Source organism: Odocoileus virginianus, chromosome 3, assembly GCF_023699985.2.
Source record: "Odocoileus virginianus isolate 20LAN1187 ecotype Illinois chromosome 3, Ovbor_1.2, whole genome shotgun sequence".
Taxonomy (NCBI): domain Eukaryota; kingdom Metazoa; phylum Chordata; class Mammalia; order Artiodactyla; family Cervidae; genus Odocoileus; species Odocoileus virginianus.
The window spans coordinates 60,838,173-60,864,221 of NC_069676.1; the positions used below are offsets into that span (position 1 = coordinate 60,838,173).

The 26,049-nt window shown below is 39.2% G+C and overlaps 1 long non-coding RNA gene across 1 annotated transcript in view; it reads right to left on the minus strand.

The window, feature by feature from the left end:
- Positions 1–761: 761 nt before the first annotated feature.
- Positions 762–26,049, minus strand: part of LOC139034436 (uncharacterized) — a 307,394-nt gene continuing 282,106 nt past the window's right edge. Inside the window, exon 3 of the long non-coding RNA XR_011486939.1 lies at positions 762–830. This is a non-coding gene — a long non-coding RNA (uncharacterized lncRNA). The remainder of the gene's footprint in view (positions 831–26,049) is intronic.

A 26,049-nucleotide genomic window follows, 5' to 3' on the forward strand; every position in this document is an offset into this window, starting at 1 on the left:
GGCCTCCCCACAACCTAGGGTGGGAATCATTCTCTCACCAATGGGATGAGAGGAGGTGATAAATCAAAGTATGATAGTTGAGCTGATCACTTACAGTCTAATGGCAAAGATGTCTGCATAAAGAGACTTTAAATCCATTGTGATGAGTGGTCAGTGGAGAGGTAGAAAATGCTACGTGAGCAGAGAGAGGGAAGCAAGAAAGTCTGGGTGGAGTGGTGCAGGACACAGGATTTCACAGACAATGTAGCATTTGGCTCAACTCAGAAGCCTCAGATGAAACCACTTAAATAGATGACCATCACATAGCCTCATGCAAAGATCCCCCATCCCTAGTTCTTACCCAGGATCCTACTGGGGACAGGGTGTCGACCAGCCCTATATTTAAATCTCATGTTCCTCTGAGCTTCGAGGTGGGGCTCTGTGGAACAGAAGTGCCTATGCCCAATATTGTTCTAGTTCTCTATTTTTAAGGTTTCCTTTTAAGCCACTCTAGTTATACACTGCATGATGAGCACTTTTTTACTGGAACAGGTAGGTTCCAACATCTGTTCTTGTCTCCTGCCTGTCCCTGCTCTGCAGACTACATGTTCAGCCTCTGTCTAAAGTAGCTGAGCTCCTAAACCACCCATCAGAGCCAGAACTTTGCCAAAGCAGAAATAAGTGCTTTGCTACCTCTCCCCTTCCAGGGGCTTTATTTCCTACATTAAAATATATATAACATTAAAATTATTGCATATATCAAATAAAGACAACATTAACTACTTACATGTTTGTTGTGCTCCAACACTGGTGAGGATGTTATGTACACTGTGTTTAATCCTTCCACAACCCTTCAAGGGAAAAAGTGTTTCCAAGTAAGAAAACAGAGATTTACAGATGTCAGGCAACTCACACAAGGTCACTTGGCTGATATATACAAATCAAGCACTTGATTTCAAGTTTAGTTATCACCAAATTCATGCTGAGAATGTCTATATTATTCTGATCTTGTGTCTCATGTGCCCAGTTAAAGTAGTTGGGCCAAATAAGTTCACAACTTGTTATTTTAAAAGTGTAAACCAACACTGCATGTTGAAATCCCCATAGCTTAATACAAATAAGCCAGTTCTTTTAAAACAACTGGTTAAATAGCCTTGCCAATTTTCAGCTGAAATAGAATCAAGTTTTCAAAAAATTTCTGTATCAGTTGAATTTTTGTGCTCTTTTCCCTGTGTACGTGGTGGTTCTATTTTTCTCCAATAAAACTTTTTATCTAAAAAAAAAAAACTGGTTAGTAGTAAAAAGTACCACATCTTTGCTTATATAAATGAAAGCTTGTTTTGTTTTCATTCAAATCAGATTAAACACTCAGACACTGATTAAGATGAGCAGCAGTCACAGAAGACTTCGAACTAGATGAAAAACAAGGGCCTATGGCTAGATTCTGTTGTTAACTATCCTTCTAAACATTCAAACACTAGACTTAAATCCTCAGAAGCTCTGTGGGTCAGTTCTGTAAGAATTTGGATTGATATTTATTCTGGGGGCACCACAGAGAAGAGGCAGCCTACATAATATTGTAAGAAGGAAAAACCAAAAACAGCTTATATGTTCACAGTAGAGATTTTGAGTGGATTTGATTATAACCTCTTCCAAAGACCCAACTATAATAAATCCCGCAACTCAGATATGTTAATTTGCAACAGTCAACAAGAACACTGTGGAAAAAGCTGCTGACTGTAGAGAAAGCTATGTGGTGCATGAAACAGGGTATCTTATATGGCCTGAAGGGGCTTCCCAAGTGTCACTAGTGGTAAAGACGGAGAAGGCAATGGCACTCCACTCCAGCACTCTTGCCTGGAAAATCCAATGGACGGAAGAGCCTGGTAGTCTGCAGTCCATGGGGTCACTAGGAATCAGACAGGACTGAGCAACTTCACTTTCACTGTTCACTTTCATGCATTAGAGAAGGAAATGACAACCCACTCCAGTACTCTTGCCTGGAAAATCCCATGGACGGAGGAGCCTGGTAGGCTACAGCCCATGGGGTCGCATCGGACACGGCTGAGCGACTTCACTTCACTTTTTCACTTCACTTTCATGCATTGGAGAAGGAAATGGCAACCCACTCCAGTGTTCTTGCCTGGAGAATCCCAGGGGTGGAGGACCCTGGTGGGCTGCCGTCTATGGGGTCGCACAGAGTCGGACATGACTGAAGCAACTTAGCAGCAGCAGCGGTGGTAAAGAACCTGCCTGCCAATGGGGGAGACCTAAGAGATGCAAGTTCAATCACAGGATCAGGAAAATGACCGGGAGGAGAGCATGGCAGCCCACTCTGGTATTCTTGAATGGAGAATCCCATGGACAGAGGAGCCTAGTGGGCTATAGTCCACAGGATCACACAGAGTCAGACATGACTAAAGCGACTTAGCACCCATGCATATGGCCTGAAATACTGTTCTTATACTCTTACACTCCTATACTCTTCTAGGCCCTGATTTAAGATTAATTTCCTTTGTGATAGCAGAGAGAAGACTTCAGCAAAACTGTATAGGAGTGGTATAGAGATATTTCTACTCCTGAGAAGTGGGATTGAATTTCCTGCCCTATGCTTCTCTTAGAGCAGTTTGGTCAGGTGAAGAAGTTTATTTTAGGAAATCATATGTTTTCTGGAAGTAGTTTATCAGCTTAGTAAAAATACCAACTGTTGCTATGAATTTGGGTTCAGAGAGACTCTTTCTTGTGTCTCTTGGCAGTGAATGACTCCCTATTTTTTTTTCCCCATAGCAGCTACAGTAACTGGGAGAGCAAGTATGAATTTCTAATACATTAGATATTGAATCTAATGTCAGGTTTAATAAAGCAGCTGGATTCTAGCTGGAAGGCTGCTTTATTGAGAAATCTTAGTCTAGAAGAAATCATTCTTTTTAATCAATTACTCATTGAATCCTAAGTGCTGAAATTTATAGGGATGTTAAAAAGCATCTAGACCAAAAGATTATAACCCGGGGTCCATAGAGCTCTACCTAGAGGCAATGGATAGGCTTCAGTGGCCTCATTAATAACCAGAAATTATGCACAGATTCATTTATGTTCCGGTGCATTCATTTTTCTCCAGGGAAAACGGTATAAAACTTGCACGGGTGTTTTTAAAAGCCTCAAAATATTTAAGGACAACTGATTTAGATCAGCATTTAATTAAATATAAGATAACTGATGCTTAGTGAGGTTGACTTGCAGAAGATCACATGACTAGAGAGAACCAGAACTGCTAGACATCAGGTCTTCTCATTTCTAATCCAGTGCCAGCATGTTGCCCTGAACTACCGACAACAATCAGATTTCTCCTCTAGCCTATGTTGTGTTGGAGCCTATAACTGGGGTGTGAGGAAACAAAAAAAACATAAACTATGCTGCTCAAAAGTAGGAGGTTTATATACTGAGTACATTTATATCAAAATAACCAGAACTATGAAACAGAATACTTAGCTGTAAGATTTAGAAGGATGTCTCAGTTTAAGTTCCCCCCAAAAGAGACCTGAGACAACCATTTAGACACGAATATCTTAATGATGTGTTGTGTTGGTGATTGCAGCAAGTGGGGAGTAAGGAACTAAGAAAGGAAGTGATGTAAGTTAGTAACTGTGTTAACTAAAGGGACTTCACTGTGGGACCTCGGGGACCTTATGACTTAGAATTATCCCACCAGAGAGGCAAGGAAGCTGGGGGCACTTATATCTCTTTTCCATCATCAGATGAGGGGTTTTCTGGGCCAGAGAACAACCTCAGAAAGAGAAATATAGAAATCACATGTGGAAATGGTCTCCCAGTAACACTCAAACCAAGGGGATATGGGCAGGGTTTTATAACATCTCATAAAAGGTGTTTTAGAAGTTAAATGAAGAAAGATGTATCTGTGGACTATTGTTAGATCATAAAATGTTTGGAATAGAAGCTATCTCAGAAGTCATCTACCACTATGCATGTGTGTGCTCAGGGTGTGTCAGCTGCCACCCACAGACAGACTATAGCCCTCCAGGCTCCTCTGTCCATGGGATTCTCCAGGCAAGAACACTGGAGTGGGTTGGCCTTCCTTTCTGCAGGGATTTTCCTGAACTAGGGATCGAACCTAGGTCTCTAGCATTGCAGGCAGATTCTTTACTGTCTGAGCCCTAGAGAAGCCCATCTACCACTATAACCCCTTCTCTTATAACCTATGTAAAGTTAAGACCTTGTCTTTAATATCACTTAAACTAGTGGTCTCTGCTATTCCTTTCAACATTAAAGAGCACAGTACATTCAGATATAGTAGGTTTTTCATGTTGTTTTGCTTCAGGGTCATCCCTGTTACTGACTTCATCTATATGGAGTCAAAATCTACTGGAATGTTCCATTGGTTATCAATTTTGCTTTTGAATCGATACGAAAAATATTCAAGGTCTCTTCCAAGAGATGGCCTGTGGGATCCAACCTTCGAGATGACCCCCAATGATCCCTGGTTCATAATAAATAAAGGATATTTATGATGTTGTGTAGTTTTCTCCCACAGTGATTAGTGCTGACATGCAAGCAACATAATAGTATGGAAGTAGCAGAATGTCACTTCCAAGGCTAGGTCATAAAAGTCATTGCCATTTCCATTTTTTCTCTTGGCTTACTCACTCTGGGGAAAATCAGCTGCCACATCATGAGGACACTCAAGAAGCCCTACAGAGAGGTCGACATGGCAAAGAACTGAATCCTCCTGTGGAAAGCCTTATTGGTAAGCCGTTTTGGAACTGGATCTTCCAGTGCTAGCCAAGTCTTCAGATGACTGCAATCACAGTCAATATTTTACTGCCACTTCATGAAAGATTTTGAGGAATCTGCTCCCTGATTCCTGACCCTCAGAAACTATAAGATAACACACAGTGATTCTTTCAAGCCACTGAGTTTTGGGATAATGTGTTACACAATGTAGATATCTAGCACTCAGACTTTTTGATATTTAAAGATAGCTATTCCAAATCTTCTGTTCTGATTAAACATCTTGCAATTTTCCTCTGTGTGGCCAAGTTTTCTGGGTTTTTTTTTTTTTTTGTTGTTCCATTATGAAAGTACTTCTATATGTCAATATCCTTTTTAGTGTCAGTCTGTATTAGTTAAATCTCTTTGTTGAAAGCAACAGAAGTCCAAATTCAACCAGTTTATGCATAAGAAATGGGATATGTTGTCTCCTATAATCAAATTTCCAGAAGGGAAGACGAAGAGACAGCTGGAACCAGGCACTTAAAGGACACGTGGGCCTTGTCTTTTTTGCTTTTTATCCCAAGTTTTGGCTTCCATCTCTAAGCTGCTGTTTCCGGAAATTTATAATCATTTATAGGAAGCTTTTATACTCAGAGTTATATAGCAAGAAACCAAAGAAAGTTCTTCCCTGCCAGACAATTTCAGTTAAAAAAAAAAAAAATCTCAGAGGAGAATTGCAAATGGTCTTACTTAAATCATATTTCTATCCCTAAAATGCTGTGACTGAGAACACTTTATCATGCCTAGGTGAATCCTGTGTGCATTGCTGTGGTTGGGGACATATTGGGAGGTCTGTGAGAGGTAGGGAGGAGTAAGTAACTCTAAAGTGAATGTGACTCTGGAGAGAAAAGAATACATAACATGAGCTTCTTAGCTTGATGTGATCTCCCTGTTGTGTTTAGATTAGTACAGCATGAACAGAGATCATTTTCTGGGGGTAGGATAAGTATATAAGTAGGATAAGTTCAGTTCAGTTCAGTCATGTCTGACTCTTGGCAACCCCACTGAGCACGCCAGGCCTCCCTGTCGCTCACCAACTCCTGGAGTTGCTCAAACTCATGACCATTGAGTCGGTGATGCCATCCAACCATCTCACATTCTGTTGTTCCCTTCTGCTCCTGCCTTTAATCTTTCCCAGCATCAGGGTCTTTTCTAACGAGTCAGTTCCTCCCATCAGGTGGCCAAAGTATTGGAGCTTCAGCTTCAGCATCAGTCCTTCCAATGAATATTCAGGATTCATTTCCCTTAGGATTGACTGGTTGAATCTCCTCACAGTTCAAAGGACTCTCCAAAGTCTTCTCCAAGACCACAGTTCAAATCCATCAATTCTTCTGTGCTCAGCTTTCTTTATGGTCCAACTCTCACGTCCATACATGACTACTGGAAAAACAATAGCCTTGACTAGACAGACCTTTGTCAGCAAAGTAATGTCTCTGCTTTTCAATATGTTGTCTCGGTTGGTCATAGCTTTTCTTTCAAGGAGCAAGCGTCTTTTAAGTTCATGGCTGGAGTCACCATCTGCAGTGACTTTGCAGCCCAAGAAAATAAAGTCTGTCACTTTTTCCATCATTTCCCCATTTATTTGCCACGAAGTGATGGGACCAGATGCCATGATCTTCATTTTCTGAATACTGAGTTTTAAGCCAACTTTTTCACTCTCCTCTTTCACTTTCATCAAGAGGGTCTTCAGTTCCTCTTTGCTTTCTGCCATAAGGGTGGTGTCATCTGCATCTCTGAGGTTATTGATATTTCTCCCAGCCATCTTGATTCCAGCTTTTGCTTCCTGCAGCCCAGTGTTTCCCATGATGTACTCTGCATAGAAGTTAAATAAGCACAGTGACAATCTACAGCCTTGACGCACTCCTTTTCTTCTTTGGAACCAGTCTGTTGTTCCATATCCAGTTCTAACTATTGCTTCCTGACCTGAATACAGATTTCTCCAGAGGCAAGTCAAGTGGTCTGGTATTCCCATCTCTTTCAGAATTATCCACAGTTTATTGTGATCCACACAGTCAAAGGCTTTGGCACAGTCAATAAAGCAGAAGTAAATGCTTTTCTGGAACTCTCTTGCTTTTTCAATGATCCAGTAGATGTTGGCAATATGATCTCTGATTCCTCTGCCTTTTCTAAATCCAGCTTGAACATCTGCAAGTTCATGGTTCATGTACTTTTGAAGCCTGGCTTGGAGAATTTTGAGCATTGCTTTACTAGCGTGTGAGATGAGTGCAACTGTGTGGTAGTTTGAGCATTCTTTGGCATTGCCTTTCTTTGGGATTGGAATGAAAACTGACCTTTTCCAGTCCTGTAGCCACTGCTGAGTTTTCCAAATTTGCTGGCATATTGAGTGCCAGCAAAGTGCAGCACTTTCACAGCATCATCTTTTAGGATTTGAAAGAGCTCAACTGGAATTCCATCACCTCCACTAGCTTTGTTTGTAGTGATGCTTCCTAAGGCCCACTTGACTTCACATTCCAGGATATCTGGCTCTAGGTGAGTGATCACACCATTGTGATTATCTGGTCATGAAGATCTTTTTTGTACAGTTCATCTGTGTATTCTTGCCACCTCTTCTTAATATCTTCTGCTTTTGTTAGGTCCATGACATTTCTGTCCTTTATGAGCCCATTTCTGCATGAAATGTTCCCTTGGTATCTCTAATTTTCATGAAGAGATCTCTAGTCTTTCCCATTCTATTGTTTTCCTCTATTTCTTTGCACTAATCACTGAGGAAGGCTTTCTTATCTCTCCTTGCTATTTTTGGAACTCTGCATTCAAATGGGTATACCTTTCCTTTTCTCCTTTATTTTTTGCTTCTCTTTTCACAGCTATTTTTAAGACCTCCTCAGACAGCCATTTTGCTTTTTTGCATTTCTTTTTCTTGGTGGTGGTCTTGATCCCTGTCTCCTGTACAATGTCATGAACCTCCGTCCATAGTTCATCAGGCACTCTATCAGGTCTATTCCCTTAAATCTATTTCTCACTTCCACTGTATAATTGTTAGGGATTTGATTTAGGTATATGTGAATGGTCTAGTGGTTTTCCATATTTTCTTCTATTTAAGTCTGAATTTGGTAATAAGGATTTCATGATCTGAGCCACAGTCAGCTCCCAGTCTTGTTTTTGCTGACTGTATAGAGCTTCTCCATCTTTGGCTGCAAAGAATATAATCAATTTGATCTAGGTGTTGACCATCTGGTGATGTCCATGTGTAGAGTCTTCTCTTGTGTTGTTGAAAGAGGGTGTTTGCTATGACCAGTGCATTCTCTTGGCAAAACTCTATTAGCCTTTGCCCTGCTTCATTCTGTACTCCAAGGCCAAATTTGCCTGTTACTCCAGGTGTTTCTTGACTTCCTACTTTTGCATTCCAGTCCCCTATAATGAAAAGGACATCTTTTTTGGGTGTTAATTCAAGAAGGTCTTGTAGGTCGTCATAGAACCATTCAACTTCAGCTTCTTCAGCATTACTGGTCAGGGCAGAGACTTGGATTAGCATGACATTGAATGGTTTTCCTTGGAAATGAACAGAGATCATTTTGTCGTTTTTGAGATTGCATACAAGTACTAAATTTAGAACTCTTCTGTTGAATATGATGGCTACTCCATTTCTTCTAAGGGATTCTTGCCCACAGTAGTAGATATAATGGTCATCTGAGTTAAATTCACTCATTCAAGTCCATTTTAGTTGGCTGATTCATAAAATGCTGACGTTCACTCTCGCCATCTCCTGTTTGATCACTTCCAATTTGCTTTGATTCATGGACCTAACATTCCAGGTTCCTATGCAATATTGCTCTTTACAGCATTGGACCTTGCTTCCATCACCAGTCAGATCCACAACTGGGTGTTGTTTTTGCTTTGGCTCCGTCTTTTGATTCTTTCTGGAGTTACTAAGATTAGTACATCTTAGATATATAAATATAATAATTTGATCAGGGAACAAAAGGGAAACAAAAGGGAACAGTCAAGAGCATAGTGGGTTACAGTAAGAAAATCCATCTTGATTTATTAATATATTAGAGGGCTCACTGATATAAGAGGTATTAAGGAGTAGAGAATACCATACAAAAGAAGAGACTGGTTAGACAGATGAGTGCTGGACTTCCAGGACAAGGATATGGGAGTGGATGGTCAGTAGTTTTCAAAGTAGTTCCAAGACCCATCTAGAATACTTCATTGCTATCAGTAGATAAACTACCAGAGTTTATAAATTACTTCCTTTTTATGTGCCAAGCTGAATTTATAGTCATCCTTATGAAAACAGCTCTTATTTGCACTTATCTAAGAGGTAGTATAGCCTAATGGTTAGAAAGATGCTCACTGAAGCAGATAGCCTGGTTTTGAATCTTGGATCTCCTATTTCTTATCAACAGATGTATAGTCTTGGGCAAGTTCTTTAACCTCTCTGTGCCTCACCTGTGTCTCATCGTAGAATTTGGAGTGATAAAAATATTTCATAGGGATGTTGTGAATTCAATATGTTAATACAGGCAAAGTTCTTAACAACAGCATCTGGCACATAGTATGTGCTACAAAGGTATTAGTAATTGCTGCTACTATTATCATCATCATTATTCTTGAGTTAGGGGGAGAGGAAATTTCTATCCACGTGGAAAATTTGTGCATACCCAGATGGAAGTATGTCACTCATTTGAATATCATATGCTCCATATATTGAGGATAAGAAAGCTTAAAATCTGTCATTCTAAAGAATCAGCAGTCCAGGATGGAGTCGTTGATAAGACAGTGTCAAGGAAAGTGAATTCAAATGCTTTCTGAGATATTTTGTCTGGAAATAGAGACCCCTTACAAGATTGCTGCGCCTGTCTTGTTAAAGTCTGATTGCATGTGGATTGGTCTTCAAATAATACACAAGTAAATATATCTCAATGCACTTCCATAAGAAATGAGCATTCATCTGTGGGTTGTTAGTTTCCCAATTGCAGTACCAAAGATTTAAGCCATATTTAGGACTCAATATATCCATCATAAAAGCTAATCTTTCCTAATGCCCATTTTTATCCAAGTACAGTGCATAATTAAATGCTAGCACTGAGAAGCACTGTATTTAGAAAAGAACAAGGCAAGATCATCGACCACAGCTATTTATATACTCTTCCAGCTCAAATATTTCATACTGTGCACACTTGCTACTGACATTGCTTATTTTTTAAATCCTTTTTTAAATTGGATATGTTTTTGAAAGATGTGGAATTGAATCATTGTATCATATAATCACAAAGCTTTAAAACCTAAGCGATGCTTAAAGGTCACTCAACACAACTATCTGAGAATCTACTATACATTTTGAAGACATTTGTTCCAAGTCACAAAATGACTTATGGAAACAGTAATACATATGGCAAGTGGAATAACACTATCACATGGCCATTACTGCCAATTTCCTATAAAACCTGAACTGAGCCTTGGAATCCTCTTCGACACATAATCTAGGCAGCCACTTCTAATTAGAATTAGCATGAAAATTTTCAGTCTATTTACCATTCCCTAATGATGACTGAGCTAGAGAACCTAGTATACCCAAATTCCAAATTTATCTGATATACCATTCAAATTCTTAAGTTTAAACCATATAAAACACATTTATCCATCTTCACACTATTTTGTTGACTGTTCCATGAAGAATCAGTGCATATGTTACTGAAAGCCTTTTCTTGAACCTCATCAGCAATAAGCTCCCATCATGCAAACTAAATTTTTATTAATGAGGCATAATTCACATACCATGCAATTTACCCCTTTAAAGTACACAATTCAGTGGGGTTTTGGTATATTCATAAAGTTGTACAACTTCATCACTAACTCCAGAACATTTTCATCTTTTCAGTGATGAAGATGGTGGTGGTGATAATAAAGGCCTCCATCTATTTTCAAAAAACACTCTCAGGGTAAAGGCTGCTCACACTGGCTGATCTCTAAGTCAGGTCTAATAAAGTTAATTGTGCGAGTCAGTTCTTCCAATAAACCACCAGAGAGGCAAAATGAGCGCAATTCTCTTAAGAGTGGGGCTTTGAAAGAGCTCAACTCTGTCCTATCCCCTCTGGTAGATGTGAGGTTTCTGGTTTTAATTTCCATTGCAGTCTGCTCCTTTTCAAAGCTAATGCAGACCTGAGTATAAGGTGGGAACAGGGCAAATTAAAAAGCCACAAAGCTTACCATTCTTACCAATGTTGCCATTTTTCTTGAATAAATGTTTTTCAGATTTCTATATGTCTTTGATTAATTTCTAGAGTTCTAGAAAAGTTGATGCTGGCAATGTTTTCCATATTCTTGTTTTTATGGGCAAGAGGATTTTTAGAAGTCTTAATCCACTATTTTATCTGATATCACAAGTTACTGTTTTAAATTTTTTTAAATTTTTTTGGCCACACCCACATGGCATGCAGGATCTTAGTTCTCCAACCAGCGATGGAACCCACACCCCTTGTGTTGGGAGAACTTTACTACTGGACTGCCAAAGAAGCCCCTGATGTCACAAATTACTTCTATGTTTGTTCTATATACATTATATATAGATTTATATATAATATAAATATTATTTACATATAATATAAATAGTATTTATATAATATAAATATAAATTTATAGATTTATAAGATCATAAGGACTAGTCATAGTTTATGAGGTGTTACATGATCTAATCCCCTGATTTCTTCCTAAAAATTATCTCTTAACAAGCTTTCCTTCATTCACTATAAACTGAACAGTTCACTTGGCTCTCTCTCTGTTCCTCAAACACACTAAGCCATCACCCCATTACTGCCCTTGTACTTGGTATTCTCTCTGCCTGATGTTCTCTTTTCCTGGAAGAAACCTCCCGTCCTTCTCAGGTGTCACCTCTCAAGAAAGGTCATCCAGGGTCATCTTTTCCAAAAAAGCTCTGCTTCCCCTTATTCCTGCAGCCCCCTCATTCTCAGGTAATCTCAGATATCACAATCAGTTCATTTCATAGCTTTTATTAAGCTGCACAATTTATGTTTATATCTTACTTGTCTCTTCCAGTACAGAGCTTCATGAGAATAAGGATTTGTTGATCTTATGCATTCATATAGGGCTTCCCAGATGGTGCTAGAGGTAAAGAATCCACCTGCCAATGCAGGAGATGCAAGAGATGCAGGTTCCATCCCTGGGTTGGGAAGACCCCCCTAGAGGAGGAAATGTCAACCCACTCCAGTACTCTTTCCTGGAAAACCCCATGGACAGAGAAGCCTGACAGACTACAGTCCATTGGGGGCCGCAAAGAGTCAGACACAACTGAGCATCATGCATTCACATATTTCTTTGCCCTGCACAATTACTAGCACATAGTTGTATACAGTCAAATGAATAATAGATAGTTGGATAGTGAGCTACTCAAAATTATATGTATCATCAGTAACATCCCTGGGTTTAGCAGTCTACAAGTATATTCATTCATTTAAATTCCAAGGACAAATCAACCAAAATGTGATGAGGAGTCAGTTACATTAAGGTGACTACAAGCACCTTGGACTTCTACTGGAGAATGCTTGATAAGGAAAAACTGTTCTTGCCAAAGGACTAGGATACAATCCTCATTTTTACTGTGGCAAAACCCCATTCTTCCTCAGTCTCCATTTTCTTCACCTCCCAACCTCCACCCTCCTGTTCTTGGAGTCTCACAATGCACTTTATTACCAATTAGAGAGAAAACTGCTTAAATCTTACAAAGTAACATTGATTTCAAATGCTACACAATGAATGAATAAATAAGAAACACCAGGACACCACTTTAAAAGAATCTTTTTATGTCCATAATGATACCTTAATGTTTTTTATGGGGCACTTTTGAGGTTTATAGCACTAGTATAAAAAATATAATTTTTCATCTGGTTAACCAATTTACGGCTATTATATTCTAAAGTACTCTAAAATGCCACTGGGATTAAATTTGCTAAGGGTTTCAGATTTTTCTTACTTTTTTCTTTTCCTATTGTAAATGAAATAAGTTGTGAATGGGATCCACAAAGTGAAAAAAGAGATTTGAGTTGGGTCTATATGAAGACAACATATAGTAAACTGTTGCACATAAACTGAACTATTTCTCTGACATCCAACAGCTTTGGTTCTTATCTCAAAAGACCACTTTAAAGATGAAATTTCAGTTCACTCACTCAGGCCTGTCTGACTCTCTGCAACCCCACGGACTGCAGCAGGTCAGGCTTCCCAGTTCGTCACCAACTCCTGGAGCTTGCTCAAACTCATGTCCATCAAGTCAGTGATGCCATCCAACCATCTCATCTTCAGTCATCCCCTTCTCCTCCTGCCTTCAATTTTTATCAGCATCAGGGTCTTTTGCAAAGAGTCAGTTCTTCGCAGCAGGTGGCCAAATTATTGGAGCTTCAGTTCAGCATCAGTACTTCCAATGAATGTTTCAAACTGATTTCCTTTAGGATTGACCAGTTGGATCTCCTTTCAGTCCAAAAGACTCTCAAGAGTTTTCTCCAACACCATAGTTAAAAGCATCAATTCTTCGGCACTCAGCTTTCTTTATGGTCCAACTCTCACATCCATACATGACTACTGGAAAAACCATAGCTTTCACTGGACAGACCTTTGTCTGCAAAGTAATGTTTCTGCTTTTTAATAGCTGTCTAGGTTGGTCATAACTTTCCTTCCAAGCAGTAAGCATCTTTTAATTTCATGGCTGCAGTCACCATCTGCAGTGATTTTGAAGCCCCCAAAAATAAAGTCTGTCACTGTTTCCATCGTTTCCCCATCTATTTGCCATGAAGTGATGGGACTGGATGCCATGATCTTCATTTTTTGAATACTGAGTTTTAAGCCAACTTTTTCACTCTCCTCTTCCACTTTCATCAAGTGGCTCTTCAGTTCCTCTTTGCTTTCTGCCATAAGGATGGTGTCATCTGCATATCTGAGGTTATTGATATTTCTCCCAGCCATCTTGATTCCAGCTTGTCCTTCCTATAGCCCAGCATTTCTCATGGTGTACTCTGCATATAAGTTAAATAAATACAGTGACATTATACAGACTTGACATACTTCTTTTCCAATTTGGAACCAGTCGGTTGTTCCATGTCTGATTCTAACTGTCACTTCTTGACCTGCATACAGATTTCTCAGGAGGCAGGTAAGGTAGTCTGTTATTTCCATCTCTTGAAGAGTTTTCCATAGTTTGTTGTGATCCACACAGTCAAAGGCTTTGGCATTGTGAATAAAGCAGATGTTTTTCTGGAACTCTCTTGCTTTTTCGATGATCCAACAGATGTTTGCAATTTGATCTCTGGTTCCTCTGCCTTTTCTAAATCCATCTTGAACATATGGAAGTTCACAGTTCACATTCTCCAAACATGGCTTGGAGAATTTTGAGCATTACTTGGCTAGCATGTGAGATTAGTACAATTGTGCAGTAGTCTGAGCATTCTTTGGCACTGCCTTCCTTTGGGATTGGAATAAAAACTGACCTTTTCCAATCCTTTGGCTACTGCTGAGTTTTCCAAATTTGCTGGCATATTGAGTGCAGCACTTTCACAACATCATCTTTTAGGAGTTTAAATAGCTCAACTGGAATTCCATCATCTCCACTAACTTTGTTCATAGTAATGGTTCCTAAGGCCACTTTTCTTCACACTCCAGGATGTCTGGCTCTAGGTGAGTGATCACACCATCATGGTTATCTGAGTCCTTAAGACATTTTTCTGTATAGCTCTTCTGTGTATTCTTGCCACCTCTTCTTAATATCCTCTACTTCTCTTAGGTTCATACTGTTTCTGTCCTTCATTGTGCCCATCTTTGCATGAATTGTACCCTTCATATCTCTAATTTTCTTGAAGAGATCTCAAATCTTTCCTATTCTATTGTCTTCTTCTATTTCTTTGCATTGGTCCCTGAAGAAAGCTTTCTTATCTCTCCTTGCTATTCTTTGGAACTCTGCATTCAGATGGGTATAGCTTTCCGTTTCTCCTTTGCCTTTAGCTGATCTTCTTTTCTGTTATTTGTAAGTCGTCCTCAGACAACCATTTTGCCTTTTGGCATTTCTTTTTTCTCAGCAATAGTCTTGACCACCACCTCCTGTACAATGTCACAAACCTCCATCCATAGTTCTTTAGGCACCCTGTATATCTGATCTAATACCTTGAATCTGTTTGTCACTTACAATGTATAACATAAGGGATTTGATTTAGATCATACCTCAAGGATCTAGTGGTTTTCTCTACTTCAATTTATGTCTGAACTTGGCAATTAAGGAGTTCATGATCGGAGCCAGTCAGCCCCTGGCCTTGTTTTTGCTGACAGTATCGAGCTTCTTCATCTTTGACTACAAGAATATAATCAATCTGATTTCGGTATTGACCATATGGCGATGTCCATGTGTAGAGTCGTGTCTTGTGATGTTGGAAGAGGGTGTTTGTCATGACCAGTGTGTTCTCTTGGCAAAACTCTTAGTTAGCCTTTGCCCTGCTTTATTTTGTACTCCAAGGCCAAATTTGCCTGTTACTTCAGCTGTCTCTTGACTTCCTACTTTTGTACTGTAGTCCCCTGTGAGGAAAAGGACATCTATTTTTGGTGTTAGTTCTAGAAAGTTTTGTAGGTCATCATAGAAACATTTAACTTCAGCTTCCTCAGCATTAGTGGTTGGAGCATAGACCATGTGATATTGAATGGTTTGCCTTGGAAACAAACAGGAAATCATTCTGTCATTTTTGAGACTGTACCCAGGTACTACATTTTGGACTCTACCGTTGACTATGATGGCTACTCCATTTCATCTAAGGGATTCTTGCCCACAGTAGTAGATACAATGGTCATCTGAATTAAATTCGCCTATTCCAGTCCATTTTAGTTCACTGATTCCTATGAACATTACAGGGCTCTTAAATCAGAAGTATACAGTAAAGGGGGAAAATCAACAAATAGCAAGGAAATTTCCATCTTTGAAGTAGAAGAAAGATTACTTATAAAATACTGTTTATTTTCTAGATTTGGAAGTGAAACTTGGGTGCTTAAGAAGAGGTCAGTTGGATAAGTCAAGTAAATAATATATGTACATTTCAGAAGTTATAATTTCTCAGTCATCCCTCTCATGGATTGAAGTCTCCCTGTGTGCACAGCACAGTGCTTTTAATAAAACAGGCAACATGGATATAATTCAGATGGGGATTTGGTCATTATTTAGCTCATCTCCTTTGAATTTCTTCCTGAGAGCCAGAGAGTGCTGCTTCATCCAGGTTTTCTCCATGCCTTCTAGAGCACTTGGAAGATGTTAGATAGTTGGTATGCTTCTATACATTGGAAGTAGTGAGCTTTGGGCCCTAGCCAGGTTCAGGTTGAGGGGGACAAGGAAAACATAGCAACACTGTGCACAGGGCAGCTTTCTTTTTTTTTTTTTTTTTTGGTAACTTCTGGTCCATCCAACTAGATTAAAGCATATGTGTGGCATCTAGGAAAATGCTACAGATGAACCTATTCACAAAGCAGAAATAGAGACATAGATGTAGAGGACGAATGTATGGATACCAAGGCGGGGAAAGAAAGGGTGGGATAAATTGGGAGACTGTGACTAATATATATCCACATTATGTATAAAACAGATAACTAGTGAGAACCTACTGCATAGCACAGGGAACTCTATGCTCTGCGGTGACCTAAATAGGAAGGAAATTCAAAAAAGAGGATTTATATGTATACATATAGCTGATTCACTTTGCCGCACAGCAAAAATTACACAATATTGTAAACAATTATACCTTAATATATTTTTTTAATAAAAGACTCTTTCAGAGGATTTGTGCTCTAGTCTAGATCAATGTTTCTCAACCTTGGTGCTACCGGTATTTGGAACCGGATAATTCTTTGTTGGGGTGGGGGGGCTGTCTTGTGCAAGAAGGGGTGTTTAGCAGCATCCCTTGCTTCTTTATTGGTTTTTAATAGCAGTTCCCTCAACACACACACAAGTTCTGACAACCAAAAATGTCTCTAGATAATGCCAAATGTCATGTGTGGATCAAAGTCATCTGTGCTAGAACTACTTGTCTAGGAGTATGTTCCTTTAATATGCAAGAAACTGAACAAAGAACAACACTATAGAATATGCCAATAACCAGATTACAAAGGAAGTGTCAATTTTAGCCATTCTTTTTGGACCAATAATATATTTTATCCATTCAACAATTATCCTACATCTACATTATAAGCACATTTCTGGCATAATAATGGCTACCTTTTGAGCAAGTTCTCTGTGATGAGTGTTTCTCATACTTATACTCATTTAAAATTCACAAGAATCCCACACAAATGCAGGTAAGCAGTGGTGGAGTCTGGATTTGGATTCAGATTTTTTTTGGTTTGTGTGTGTGTGTGTTTAATTCTCAAGGCTCTTTAATCCTTCACTCACCACTGGCAGATCACATGACTTTAGAAATATTTTAAACAATAGAACATAGTGGTTAAGAGTACAGGTTCTGGGAACAAACAGCCTAGATCGGAATCATGTCTCAACTAATTCCTAGCTGAATAAATCTGAGAAAGTTTCTTTAACTCTCTAAGCTCAGTTTTTTAGTCTGTAAAATGTGCCTCTGGAAGGGGACAACTGTGAAAATTAAATGAGATAATATATACAAATGCCTGTAATTGCCTGGCACATGGCAATTGCTCAACTACTATGAGTTTACATTTGAAGCTCGTATGCCTAGTGAAACTAGAACAGAATGCACAGAAGTATAGCTGGCCTGGACATGGCATTAAGGAGTGATGGTAACTATGGAGTACTCGATAGGTCACAACCTGTCTATAGATTTTCCAGCCAATTTTCAGAGAAATAGGTGTAAGCTACGTAACTGATACTGGCAGAATGGATTGGGACCAAGAAAACTTCAGTTTATTGGTGAGGCCACTGAAGCACAGGGAAGCAGAGGGCCTACCAAGTTTATATTGTCTCTCAACAGTGGGACTTGGTATGGGACCTATGCCCTTCGCCAGGTCTCATTCTGCTACCCTGGATATATTTCCTTCTACTCCCTGACAAACATCTCTTGCTTTTATTTCTGTAAATGAGTTCTGATTTCCTCATAAGCTGAAAATATTTATCCCTATAGAGACTATGAGCAGACTATGACTGTATTTATTCCTATAGAGACTACTGCTTATGGGCATGGGATTTTCCTAGCAGGGCACCCGAGCATTTAAGTTGCTCCCCACTGGGCATCAGAATCCCCAGTGACAGATTGCAGAGTGCTCCAGCATGGGGATTATAGTTTTCTGCAGGGATGAAAAGGGCCAAGACTTGTGAATAAATGCAACCACCAATTAGACTCCTTCAACTCTATATTTAATTTAGAGTCCTTAAAACAAACAAGGATTGTTGTATTTTAAATATCTGATGTGTTTTTAAGGTTACCATCTTGTAAACTATTTCATGCTTTTGATCCTTAGACAACTAGTTGGTAGGACCTGAGAATGTAAAACTTTATATATGAGAGAATCATACTTTTCTGAACTATAAGCACTTCTTAAGAATAAAGAAAAGTCCCGCAAAGATTCACACATGACTTAGCGACTGAACAACAGCCAAGTTCCCATACTATCCCTAAGTCTCCGAATATTCCTAATGGTCTCCTGAACAACTGTTTATCCCATCATACACACACACATACCTCTACTCATTTCTTATTATAATCTAGTAGATAATAGGTCTTAAATGCTTTATTCATCTTTATTCTTTTAGCACGCGTGCACACACTCACACACACCAGTGTCTGGTAACAAGTAGGTACTCAATAAATATATATATATTTTTTAACTTACAGAATAACATCTGAAAACTTGAGTGCTTGAATGATGAGAAGTAGACTCTTTTGCAAACAGGCAGTTCCACTTTGACCTCATAAAGATAACTCCTCTAAACATTTTCTTAAATTTCTCCTTATAATGTCTAGCCATTGATCCTAGGACTAACCTCACAGATGATGTAAAGAAGGGCTTCCATTTCTTTTTCAAGCACACAGAGGCTGATTTCATGGTTCCCCAACTTTTTTTATCTTATAAGACAAATATCATTTTCTTCCTTCTATAACATACAGTCCTATAACATACAGATCTTCCTCCTTGACTGGTTAAAAATCTTGTTTACTTTGATTGAGATTCTGTGCCAGTGTCTTTTGGTTGGTCTTCAATGTCCATATATCATTTCTGGTATAATGTGAATGCATGAAAACCAGCTGACAACTACATTTCCCAGCCCCTTTGGTATCAGACATGACTATGCAGCTATATGGTCAATGGAATCTGAACAAAAGTGATATGTACCACCTCTGAGTCATGATTTTAAAGGAAACATTTCTCTCTTCACATCCTGCTGCCTAGAGACAAGCCAGCTTGAACTACACAGAACAGAGGCCATGTCATAGAGATGGCAAGGCAACGAATTAAGAACATAAATATAAGATAGACTGAACAACCAATTGATAGATACAGTGATGGTTTTAAATTTCACAAATAAGGTGAAATAAGGCTCATCGATAAGAAACTAGGGTACCTGGATGATCTCAAATATCCAAGATGGTCTGCCATATCCTTGACTGCCTGACTTTAGACAATAACATGATATAGAAATATACTACCATCTTATTTAAGCTATGATGAGTTGACACTATTATAAGCATCTGGATCTACAGACTACCAATAGATCTACAGTGCACAGTCTTTATTTCTGGTACCTTGTATTTTGGTACCAGAAATAAAGTTTAGCAAATAAAATACACCATATAAAACTAATACAAATTTAGCTTTGGGGAGTACATGGGGAAGATGTAAATACTATAAGCTAAAGCTGATGGCTCTTATACCATGTGATGCTGCAAAAGGCAGATCAAGTGTTCTGCAGTTTGATACTGAAACCCCATTATATTTCTCTGCATCACTTCCCCATTCCTCTCTGTTGTGGTCCCTAATCTGATATTTAAAACATGTTCCCTCCCTCTTTACACTCAGCCTCTTAATACTACATGATACACATGCCTCATGAATTTTTTTTATTCTACATTTTGAACTGTTTTGAACTGAAAGGCCAGCCACACCTTGTGTCATGTCATCAGGATTTCCTTCTAGCTTGATAGCCATCCACTCATCAAATTTTGGAGGATAATTGTTTAGTTGTATCTAATGGGAAAACCTCTTAATTACTTATTCATATGACTGAATCTTCTTTAAAGTTCACATATATGCACATTTATCATTACCATTAACGTATCCTCACATTAATAAGGCATGTATCTCATATTTTTGCTTACTAATGCTCTAAATCAGAATTCAGCAAACTATGGACCATAAGTCAAATATAACTCATCTCTTGTTTCTTTTTTTAAAATAAAGTTTTAGTAGAACACAGCTATCCCCTCTGTTACCGCATCATCTATGTATGGATGCTTTGGAGGCTACCGTGGCAGCACTGAGTAGTTGTCACAAAAGCCACAAATACTAAAACATTTGCTAACTAGTCCCATGCAGAGGAAGTGTGGTGACCCTGCAGGAAGCAGTGTTTCCCAACCTTCTTTCCATTATCACTCCCCCGAGGAGCCTTTTGAGACTTTTTCTCCCCTAACCCTCCAGCTCGGTAAAATTTTAATACCATAAATATACTGTGTATCTGTTCATGTACTGTATATTTATCTATGCTTTAAACATAGAAATAATAAGACTTTTTTTTTTTTTCACTTCCTAAAAGCCAGCTTTGTCCCCCTTCAGACCAATACTATTCCTGTTGAGAATGCAGGTTCTAGATAAGAGTTTCTCAGTCTCAGCACTAGTTGATGTTTTGGGCCAAATAATTCTTGTTGTGAGAAGCTGTTCTATAGGATGTTTAGCAGCATCCTTGCCTCTTAGATGCAAGGAGCTCCCCTACCTTTCTGTGGCAACCAAAGTTCTCTCCAGACATCAACAAATGTCCCATGGGACAGCAGGGGGGTGTTCAAGTGTCCCCAGTTGAGAACCACTTGCTTTAGGCTAATAATGTCATCAAGTTCATAAATACAGAAGGCAAATGTCTATTTCTGTACTATGTCCTAAGCATAATATATTTTCCTGGCAACAGCTGCCATTAAGAGAAAGTACCTTATCTCTTCATTTGTGTGTCTCACCTCACTAGACACAGGTACTATGAGAGCAGAAACTTTGAGTTATTCAGCAATGTATCCAAATGAACATTTAGAAAAATGTACGGCTCTCCATTTGTGTTTTAAGGATAAATCAATAAATTTCACTAAAACCACAATGGCTCTCACTAATTGCAACTTCTTCTTAAAAGGGGTTACAAAACATATCTTCAAATACTTTATTCTAAATTTTACTCCAAAACTGGCAGTAGATTCATTGGTCAGGAGCGGCTTGGGTCTCCTTGCCCATTTTTAATTATCTAGAACAGTTTCTGTTTTCACAAGGATCCTCAAAAACTAGTCAGTGGTTCTGTAATCCTATTTAACAATTCTCTCATAGTGCTTTCTTCAAAGCCAAGAAAATTAAACTTCTTGAAAGTTAAGTCTTATCATTCCTTCTCATGTATTGAGTTTCCATTTGCCACTGACAATGGCCATTTTATCATTTGATTTATAAGGATTATTCTCGTTGTCAGGAAATCAAAAACTTATGGAAGGAAATAGGCTTTTTCTGTCATCAAAAACATGCAATCATTTCTTGATTTTCCTGCTCTGAAGAAAAAATATAAATGCTTTGTTGCCACTCAACCTCAGGATAATATCATATGGGATTATCTTGGAAACAGAGAGGCAGGCAAGACACAGGTGTGTTTCTAAAAGTAAAAAGGACATAATCAGGCCATTGTAGTCTGCTCTTTCTGGTTTTCTGGAGGGAAGACTGAGGATAGGCAAGTACATAAAAAAGGAGAAATGCTTCACTTTGACTTCCTCTGTGTAATCATGTTTATACTTAGAAACCATTTTTAGAACATCCCTAATTCTATCACATTTCTGTGTAATTCGTTGGAACTTGGCTTTACAAGGTAATAATCCAAAGGAAAAATAAAATGACCTTTTAGAATTTATTGAAGGCTTGAGAACAAGGACAAACACAAATGATTTGGGCACCATCAGAAAGACATTACAAAGTCTAAAAGGTGGTGCTGTGGGCATTTGAATGAGAGTCTTGGTCCTTCCTGTCAGCCTTTCAGAGCATCATGAAAAGCTTGTGTTTAACATCATGACATTAGTATATACTGAAAATTCAATGAACTAGGATCTTTTTCTCATGTCACAATCATGTTGAACAATGGAGAAATCTAAATGCCTACATTTAAAATGTGTCATTACCTCACTTTGTGATATTCGAATAAATAATAAAACCTTTGATCTAGGCTCCTGAAGCCAGAAATAAGTGCTTCACTAATCACATTATTTGGTTACATATGAACGACTAAAATTACAGTGTAAGAATTCTGCCTTCTGCTATGGTAGTCCAGTTATATGATTTGAGGTACTAGACTCCAGCTTCCCAGGTTGCTCAGTGGGTAAAGAATCCACCTGCAATGCAGGAGATGCAGGAGACATGGGTTCAATTCCTAGGTTGGGAAGATCCCTTGGAGGAGGGCATGGCAACCCACTCCAATATTCTTGCCTGGAAAGTCCCATGGACTGAGGGGCCTGGCATAGGGTCGCAAAGAGTCAGGCCAGACGGAAGCAACTGAGCAAGCACTCACTAGCCTCATTGTGTTTCTGTTATTGCATCTGTTTCCTATAAATTATGACTTCAATAACATTATCTCTCATACCTTTACTTTGTCTTCCTAAGGTCTACAAGGGTAAAATGAGTCTGAACTTCAAGTCTAAGATCTGTTCTGATATTTCAACTCTGTCACTTACCAGCCATGTGACTGAGTAAGATTCCTCCCTTTGCTAAATTTAAATCTCTTTGCCTTCCCATCACCCTAGGACTATTATCAGATGATACAATTGATAAGTTCTGAGAACACCATCACGTACAGCTGGATTCAGGGGCTCCAACAATATTGTCAGAATGCTGCCATTCTCCAACTTTGACTCCACTTTTCATCCCTTGGCTCAGTTTTCCTCTCATAACTCCTCTTCACATGATGGAGCACAGCAGTTAAAGGTTTATATCTTTCCAGGTCCATTCCCAGTAGAGAAAGAAAATATGCTGTTCACTATTTCCAGCATAAGTCATGCTCCTATCCTTGAAAAGTCACTGTGGTCAGGAAGATGGGCTGACTTATCTAAGGCTGTATTATTGCCATCCTTATGTCCTCAGAGGTCATTTAAACTATGTGAAATGAGAGTGAGAGGTAGGAAGAATCTACAAAAGGGGAGTTAAGATGCTATTATAAAAGAAGGGGGAATATACACCATGATGGACAGAAGCAGAGAGGTCTACTTCAGACAGAAAGGCAGATCCCGCTTTGATATAAATGTCCTTTTACTAGGCCAGTATTTTAATTTCATCACCACCTCTGCAGGACTCACCTAGGGCACCAGCCTCCCCTACCAGTGCCTACTTTTGTTCCTGGTACTTTTGAGAAGATACATTAACTTCAGAACTTTGAGATCTATTACTGCAGGCTTTTCCCAGGGTTGTGTCTGCTCCTAGAAACTCTTCAAGGGCGAGAATCATTCATGCATGAGAACTCATCATAAGTAAATGACTGGCCCTCTAGAGTGGGGTTTGCAGCCTTATTCTACAGCCTCATTTTTATCTGTCTTTACTAATTTACCATATGGTGGAAATTAAAGGAATTATCCAAGTTCTTACTCCTGAAAGCTGGGGACCAGAGGAGTCTTCTTTCAGTACTACCATTTAATACAAGTTTCCCCTTCTCTCAGACAGCTCCAATGTAACCATGTAGTTCCATCACCGAATGTCTCCTATAAACCTATGGGAGCACCATCTCCACCTTGTAGCTTACAGTGAGTCCCCTTCATGGGAATGAGTTCCATTCCAAGAGCATATTCATAAGTCCAATCTGTTCATAAGTCCAACAAAGTTAGCCTAACACAATCAGCTACATAACATTGTACTATAATAGGTTTATAATACTTCTCACACAAATAATACACAAAAAGCAAACAAATACACACAAAAAAAAAAAAAATAAAGAAAACGTTTCTAACCTTACAGTACAGTACCTTGGAAAATACAGTAGTACCAGCTACATCACCACTCTTCACATTTGCTTCTGGACATCTGGGCTTGAAATAAAGATATTGTACTACTGTACTCTATACAGTACTTTACAGTAAAATACAGAAAATCACAACCACTCGTAGAGGATGCATGCACCTAACAATGTATGCCAGACATGTGAGCTAATTTATGTGATCAGAAACGTGAACACACGTTTGCAGTTTTGAGAGTTCGCAACTTGAAGGTTCATATGGAAGGAACTTACTGTATTTCTGTTCCAGCTAAATATTAAAGTAGCCTCCATTCTGTTATCTTCTGCTTTAGCTCACTTTGACTTTTCTTCTTGCTTAGCCGTATCACAGCACCTGGTATTTTTTCTCCCTCAAACATTCCCCACAACTCCCCTCTTTTTGGTAGCATTCTTTATTCCAGAGAGAGGGTCACAATCTGATCACCTCAAGAATGACAGAAAGCATCACAAGACTGCCTGATGCCAACCCTGAGCATCTTGAGGTGATCCATGGATGGGAAGAATGCAGCCCTGCACATACTCAGACCCTTACTAGCAATCTTGCTTCCTGAACCACTACTGGAGACTCATTATATCTGCTCTAAGATGGGACACACAGTTTTGAGGGCATAGCCTGCTGTGGCTCCTTTTGTCTGGCAAATCAGTAAAGCTATTTCTTTCTATTTTACCCCAAACTCTGCTTCTGAGAGTTAATCCACATTGTGTACAGCGATGAATTTCATCAACATTTCTAGGCCGTCTGCAACTATGTTTTTCATAGTCCTACAGAGAGATTTCAGTGAGGCTTCAGGCAAGCTGCATCCCATTTGGACCTCAGCTCCCTCTTCAGAAATGAAAATCATATGAACCATGGATGTATTTTTCCTTTCTGGTGTGTTATTTTAAAAATTAAATGAGTTATGTATGTGAGCTGCAGAGCGATGGTGTTATACTAGAAAAGTCTTCAGGATCAGAAGATGTGTAGGCATCATCTGTGGGTTTCTAGGGACAGAAACACTCCCTGATAATGCCATTTCATAGAGTCAGTCAAACGGTACAAAATGTCAAAGAGCCTTCTTGAATGTGTTTCAAACTTTGACATGTGAGTGACCATAAAGTTTTCTGGGCCTTCCTTCTGTTCAGTCTGTGCCCCATTCCCAAACCCAGGGTTAGAGCCCACCATGTCTCAGCATGGATACCACCTCACCCCCCTATACCACAAAATCAGACACCTCACCGTGGGGTGTGTGCCCCAGAGAGAGGTATAGGCAGGTTCCCTGTGTTCTGAATCACCAGAGGGTGGGGCAGGGCCATCTGCTCATGCACAAAGACAGCTGTGTTCCCCATTGTGAAGCATAGGATGAATCACTGTCCAAAAAGTAAGCTTTACTGACTGGATGAAAAATGCAGAGAAATTTCATGTTACCGTGAAGCTGGTTGGGGCATAATGGTTGAAAGTAAGGAGAAGTTTAATAATTTTTCAATTGACAGTACAGTGATGCGGTTGAGGAAATAGTTTTATATTATTCATGGCTATCCTCACTTTGCACAGTTCTAGCATGTACACATTTTAGTTGCCATGATTTAGTTGGATAATACCAGTCCCCCAACATTATGGTTCATAGTTTACTTACCATAGAATATGAACTGTGAATAACTGAATAGAGTGCAAACTTGGTTGGTTTGATCTCTGGGTTGGGAAGATATCCTGCAGAAGGGAATGGCTAGGGAAAGGCTACCTACTTCCAGTATTCTTGCCTGGAGAATGCCATGGACAGAGGAGCCTGGCAGGCCCCAGCCTATGGGGATGCAAAAAGTCAGACATGACTGAATGACTAACACTTTCACTTTCACACTTTTCACTTTGTTCCTCTCTCTTCATTCCACAAATCACTACATAAATAACAGGTGCCCCATGATCAGTGACCAGGCACATCCCTTCTTTCAAAGTCTGTCAGTAATTGGTCACTGTGTATCTGGTGTGCTGTTTGTATACAGACCACAAAGAAGGTAGCTGCCTTCCTATCTTCCAGTGATAAGCCTATGTGACATTTTATAGAAAAGGTATCACGCCATTTAAGAGATGTGGATGGACCTGGAGAATACTGTACAGAGTGAAATAAGTCAGAAAG